Genomic DNA, 7,628 nt, shown 5'->3' on the forward strand with positions numbered 1-7,628 from the left:
CTTGCTATATGTTTCAGAAGTTACTGTAATAACATTGTAGAATTATGTCCATCTAGAGAAACTACACTTTCCAATGGTGAAATAATAATTAAACACTTAATTAGCTTCCGATATTACTTCATACAAACACAAAAACATTCTCTGTAGGCTATGTTTAATAGCTTTCGATTGTTGTTGTCCAAGGCCTTTATAGACAAAGTCATTTGTTTTTATTTCAGTACAGTGCCTTAGATGGCGTTGTTATTGTAATTTTAAAACTCATTTATCTCATTAAATATCAGTCCTATCAACATTTTTCAAAGAATAAAACTTATCGGAAATAATTTTAAAGAAACTTTTGTTATGTAACATTTTTCACAAAAATCAAAATTAAGCGAGATATTTCGATTTATTTAATTAAGGCCCCCTTATAACCCCCCTTTTAAATAACGTATTTTGAATGCCATATAGCCTAAAATCTAAGTTACAACGAACTTAATTTATATTCCAATTTTCATATAAATCGGTTCAGCCATTATCGCATGAAAAGGTAACAAACATCCAGACAGACAGACAGGCATACAAACAATTTCAAAAAAGCGATTTTCGGTTTCAGGGTGGTTAATTATATATGTTAGGACCAATTATTTTTGGAAAAGCTAATATTACCAGAAAAATTTCGGTTACAGATTTATTATTAGTATAGATTTAGACATCATACCACGTGAGTGAAATGTTAGCCATTATTTGAGATAAATTGGCATAGGCAATCTCATTGTCTGAGTGTAATTTTGCAATTAAATGAAAAATAACTCAATCAGTGCTATATGTATGACCGCACTAAAAGCTTCTCAGTAGATGGAGGCAGAAACATTTCTGCCAGGACATCATCTGTGGATCTGATATAATAACTGGGTTGAAAGGATTCCAAAGATATCAAGCATATCTTACTCATGTAGAGAACCAATTTGAGGATTGTGATGCATGAACTTATTGGTGGTGTACTGAATCCTTAGGAACAGCATGCACAAGAAGGGACTGTGATAAAACTAGAAGAGACACTAATAAGGCATCGCTCATGACGCAACTAAGCCAGAAGATAATAGGGTAGGTTGGTGAGTTCCTTTTCTCCTCTACTGCATACATCACTGACTAGTAACATATTAACACTAATCAGACTTCAGATGCATACAAACAATTGTTCTACCTCTGACATATATCGTCAAGTGAGATGTACTGCCTGATAATAGATAGCCAGAACCTCAGAGGTAGAGCCATGTGCAAACGCCAATTGTGAACACTTATTCTCGTCATATAATAGTGTTTTGTCTGATAAACGCCATCGTTTGTCAACAGAAAATATCAGTCTTTCTTTCTGATAAGTATTTTGAAAACTAGGGTATTTTTTTGTGCTTTGAAGCCATGTATTTTGAAAATTCCGAAAAGTTAAATTTAAAAATACCAATTTTTCCGTTTGAAAATGTCACTTTCTGCAATTCGAAACTCGACGAAAAATTTCAGTGAGCCTGGTTTTCTCGGTATATTGAAAGTATAAAAATACTCGTAAAACGCAGTACACGATTTAAAATAATTGTCTCAAACGACTTGTTTGGTACTGAGCTGAAATTTATACAGAATGGACATTTTTGTTTGTTATTTTCTGCATAAAGAAAGATAGATAATTAACTCTAGTCTCTTTTTAAGAAAATCACATAAAACAAAAATCCAGAATTTCTGTTCCTTGTAAGAAAATTTATATGTAAAGGGATGTAGGGAGTGTTTAAAGCCAGTAAAATGTTATTTAAGTACTTTTTTAATACACAAGATTGAGGAGGGTAAAAAAAGTTTCACATACATGCTTGTTCAGAAAAAATAAAAAGGATTTATTAGACAAAAATTATATTTATATATTTCCATTTTCATGAACAGTCTCTTTAAATCAATATAAAATACTTGAAATGCCTGGTTTAAATTTTGAACAACATAATGAGCCATTTTTTTCTGTGCACTCTCTATGTTTAATATAAATAATACATATATATTAACTCAACTTACAATAAAGTGCACTTTGGTTAATACGTTGTGTGGCACAGTCAGTGGTGAAAATGAACTTCAGACTTCAAATGCCCATTTTCTAATACTGGAAAGCTCGTTGTTTTTCTTCCTTCACAAATGAACTTAATCCAGTGATGCAAGGTTCACTGTTGTAGCCTACATCTTATGGACTGAAAGAAGAATATATTCAAGGCATGTTGAAAGCATATCCTTTCCTATTGCCTTTGTTTGAACCAATATTAACTTCACGGCTCTTTCTTCAAGAGATTCTTAGACCATTTTTTCCCATGAAATTTGGCAGTCAGTATATTTTATTTTTCCATGGTATTCGTTTTATGTTTGTTACAAGCTGATTTCTAAACACGTAAGACTTAAGCTTCCTGAATACCCATACGAAGATGATCAATATCGAAATGTATTGCATCCACGCCCACTTTATGATGTGCCAGAAACCTGGCTTGTACAGAATTGTTTCTTCAGGATAGTGGATTGTAGCAGATATGTAGAATGGCTCGCCAACTGGTCGGCCTGGTGTCCATAGTGGATATATGTTCTTCAAAATTGTAGAAACTGAAAAAAGAAAGATACATATAGTCGAACGTCGCTACAACAATTTTCTGGGGATTGGGAAAATAGTATCTTTAAGAAAAATGTTGGTTACTATAGGCCTAGACCTGCAACGGTATTACTGTGATTATGGTAATAAGAAGTCATAGTCATTTTAGATTAGTCCAGTGCATTTGAAGTAAAAAAGAAAATATGCCTCTGAAAAATCTCGTAAAAGATTCTCCCTTCTAAAAAGACTAGCAGGAAAGAAATGTGGTTGCTCTAGGAATACTTTGAACACTACATACAAAATGTTTATAGAGACAGTGCTGACATACTACGGAGAAATTTTAATTACTTCACCTTTAATAAACGAAACAGAATATGTTCAAAACCAAGCTCTCAGGCTCATTACTGGTGGAATCAAAACAACTCCAATAGATTCTATGAGATTCCTCACTAATATTAACAGAAGAAAAAGCACTGATTCAATATGAAAAACTTATCAGATTACCAGGAAACAATTGGCATTCATACAGTCCTCTCTGTAGATTGAAAACTCAAAAAAGTTTCATATCCATGGTTCAAGAATTAAAATGGAAAATCAATATCCCGAATTTAAAAGAAAACTTACAAATTAAACCAAACCCTTTAATTCTATTAAATATAGAAAATAATATAAATTTAACAGAAGAAATACTGAAATCAGAAGTAAACACTGAAATAATGAAACAATTGTCTTTAGAGACAAAACTGGCTTCATTTATACACCGACGGATCCTTGATCTCCAGAGAACAAGGTGCCAGTGCAGGTGTTACGTGCTGTCTCTTCTCACTTTATAGATCTCTTGGGTATGGAACAACAAGTTTTGATGGAGAAATCATTGCAATAAGTGAAAGTCTCAGGAATCTTCTATGCCACATCAATAAATTTAAGAATGCAGTTATATTGTCAGACTCCAAAGCAGCTATTCTATCAATCATCTCTAAACACACACCTTCATCTCAAACAGCAGAAATAACTAAAATGCTCTCTCAATTATTATCACTCAATAAAAGAATAGTATTCCAATGGATACCATCCCATTGTGGAATCCTGGGAAACGAGAATGCAGATGCATTAGCAAAGAAGGGCAGCACTGCTACTTACAGACCTGTTACTAAATCTACATATTACTCTGTGAAAAGATTTATTACATCTACATACTTAGACTTCAACAAAAAAAATTTGATAACACAATCTCAAGGGAGAAAATGAAACTCTCTGCATCATAATCCACAGTTAATTCCCGATTTACCACGAAAATCGTCTGTAGCTGCATTTAGATTGGCAACAGGCCATGATTGTTTGGCCAAACACCTGCATAGAATTGGAATATATCAGTTCCCCTAACTGCCCATTGTGCAAGTCAAACCAAGAAATGGATTCGGAACACCTCAAAATCTGTGCTTCAGTGGCTGACCATGATAATATCTTTGAAAAATATTGGAGTGCAAGAGGTCAAATGACTTTATTGTCAAACGCCTGACATTAGAAAACAACAACAACATTAAGTTTATTAATATGAAAATGATCGAAAATAAGTACAGTCAAATCTTTCTGTAGCGATATTTAGGGGAACAAAGAGGATTTTAAAAGTAAGAGTTAAATTGGTAGGAGGCTTTCTATTCAGCTTACTTGGTGTTTATATTATGGTATAAAGTGTTAACATTATCAATGAAACCCTCTTAATGTGCTGTCCATTGCACTGTCCTACATTTTTTGAAAGAAATCACTTATATCAGTTTGTTTCAGTGCTCTCTTCATGGAAATTGACACATACTATTATTAAATTCAAAGACACTAAATATGCAGTAGTCAGTTAAGCTGAGATTTCCATCAAGTAAGATCACGTACCTTACTGTATCGCTTAGCGACGAACATTTCATTTGACCAGGCTTTATTGTAATAGAGAGAAAATATACTACACTGGGGACCATTATTGTTCAATAGAGATATATTGCAATAGAGGATATCGTTATATTGGGAGAATTTCTACATTGAAGGAATACATTTTATGCCGGGAACTATATTTTCAATCGCAATAGAGAGGTTTATTGTTACAACGTTAATGCATTATGCATTTCCCAAAGCACTTCGAGATATCTAAGTTCGACTGTACTATTACTACTACAAAGAGAACAAAGAATATTTTGATTAAAGATAAAGTGAATGATTTGGAACAAGTAACAGTCTAAACCAAGAAGAAGGAAATGGAGGGAAAGAAGAGGATGAAGAGAAGAAAGAAATTATCTGCGTGTTTCACGTTACCATTTCTCTTGGCATATTCCTTGAGCAATGAGTGCAGACTAAATGATTCAGGAAAGGTGATATCCATGTTGAATACTGTCTTGTTGAAGCGCACATCTCTCCCTCGACTGCGAAGGGGTTGTTTCTGTGTCAGTTTCAAGTCAGCTACCACATCAAAACGTCCACCTGGCAGACTCGAACTGTGCTGGATTACACCTAGTGACTCCATTTGAAACATATTCATTTTCTACAACAAAAACAAAAGCACAAATTCCAATTTGCTGATTCTATACATATACATAATTACTATAATCTCCAGGCCTTATACCTTCAACAATGAAAATCTGCTATAGGTATTACAGAACTCAATTAAACAGGAACCTGCAACTGGTAGACCAACAATCAAAGAAAACGCTGAAAATTATGTTCGGATTAATTTGCACACTATAGTCCCATCACTCTAATTTCCGGCAGCCAATCGCGTTGCAGGTCGGCTACATTTAAACGTGTGCGTCTTGTGATTCGCTGATTCATTTCTTAAGGCTCGATAAATACTTAATATAATCGCCAGCCATTTTAGTTCTTTTTTTGGCGTTCGCAGAAAGCACACGAAGATGTTATTTGCCGCTCAATTATTTGCTGAATTACATTGCGTTTGATTTATTATCATAGGAGCTACGACATGATAATGTTTAACGGTGTGGCAAATAGATTCCTCGTATGGTAGCTCCGCAACGTAAGAACAAAAATGGCGAACGATACTACCTACCTAGACTTTACAGAGCCTTCACTTTCTAAGACATAAGCAAAGAGGCGGAGTCAAGCTGGAAATAACAGCGTCGGGACTATAGTATACATACAAACCAGAATTACATATAAATGGGCTATGTATCACCCAGGTTATTCTTTCTTTTCTTCTTCTTTTTTTTTTTAGTAGGTTATTTTACGACACTTTATCAACAGCTCAGGTTATTTAGTGTCTGAAAGAAATGAAGGTGATAATGCCAGTGAAATGAGTCCGGGGTCCAGCACCGAAAGTTACCCAGCATTTGCTCATAATGGGTTGAGGGAAAACCCCGGAAAAAAACCTCAACCAGGTAACTTGCCCCGACCGGGAATCGAATCCGGGCCACCTGGTTTCGCAGCCAGACGCGCTCATATTCTTTCCCTTCTTTAACTATTCTGTATAAAATTTCTATCTTGGGATGATGAGAGATGATGGTGCACAAGTTTTAATCACTAGATTGCGCATCAATATACCTGGGTTAAATCCCAAATCTCTCCGCAGTGCATATGGAGACAAGGCATATGTCACTGTTGATACTGATTCGTTCGTTAGATAAGGATGTTAAGCCTGGAGGCCCCCTTGGTGCTATTCGACAGCAGTAGGCTACATGCCAGCACTGCATTTCCCCTTCTCCCTTCCTCATTTTCATCAAATCAATCTTCTTAATGTATCCAGCTGTTTGCTGACAACATAAAGTCCACTATAGTCCACTGTAGTCTATTCAGTTGTTGTTTTTCACGAGAAATGAGGGGTATTTTGATCGGTGTTCATTATAGATGCCTGTTGCTAGTAGCCAGAGTTGGAGTGTAGTCAATATATACTGCAGGGCTGTGTCTTCTGCAACTGGTACTGATGATTTTAATTTACTTCTTTTGTGGTTTATGGATGGACAGTATAGAAGAATGTGTTCCAGATCTTCATCATGATTATTACACCACAGACAAGTAGGATTATCAGAAAGGTGAAATCGGTGTAGGTACAACTGAGTGACAATGTGACCTGTTCTGGCTCTTGTTAAAAATGTTTGAACATGTCTGGGCAAGTTTTTGTACATTTTCAGGTCATTTGGTTTCTTTTATACAGACTGTAAAATTTTTGCTTTGTTGTGGGTACTCACCTTGTCGTGGTGAGGGGGCTTAAACTTGTTGTTTAAGCTAACAAGTAACAAAGAGGTACCCACATAAGCTGCATTAACACCAACGCAGTCCCACTATATTTTTCACTGCTTATGATTCATGAAGTCCCTCAGTGTAAAATTCTCCGGAGATAAAATAGTCCCTCAATCGGATCTCCAGGTAGGGACTGCACTGAGATATGCCAAGAATTGTACTAAAGTGCTTATTTGGAACACCAAAAGTCATACCGTTCCTCATTTTCATGAATATGGTAAATAACATGTAGGTCTATATTGGTTTATTTTACAACACTTTATCAAATGCGATGGTTATCTACCATCTCAGTGAAATGAAGGTGATAATGTCAGCAAAATGAGTCCAGGACCCAGTGCCGGAAGTTACCCAGCATATGCTTTTAATGGGTTCAGGGAAAATCCTGGAAATCCTCAACCAGGTAACTTCTCCCAACCAGAATTTGAACCTGGGCCCCTGCTCGTTTCATGATCAGATATGCTGTTACGCCATAGCAGTGAACAATAACATGTTGTCGTTGTTCCGGCAATAACTCCTACGTGACATATTTATTGATTTTCAGATTTTTGCTCTATTAAATAACTTAAATAGTGATACAGCAAATAATAAAATCTCCTATATGTAATTATATTTCTTTCTTTCGAAAATGTAAGAATTCACGGCTGCCATAGGATGAATAAATGTGTTTTTCTTCCTACTGAAAAATTGTATATTTTGCACATAGGAGTTATTGCAGGAACAACGACGATGTATACATTGGAGGATTAAATTATATTTTTTACTAATTTTTGAAGGATGAATATGACATCTGTGGTGCTTCAGC

This window comes from Periplaneta americana, chromosome 9 (assembly GCF_040183065.1).
Source record: "Periplaneta americana isolate PAMFEO1 chromosome 9, P.americana_PAMFEO1_priV1, whole genome shotgun sequence".
Taxonomy (NCBI): Eukaryota; Metazoa; Arthropoda; class Insecta; order Blattodea; family Blattidae; genus Periplaneta; species Periplaneta americana.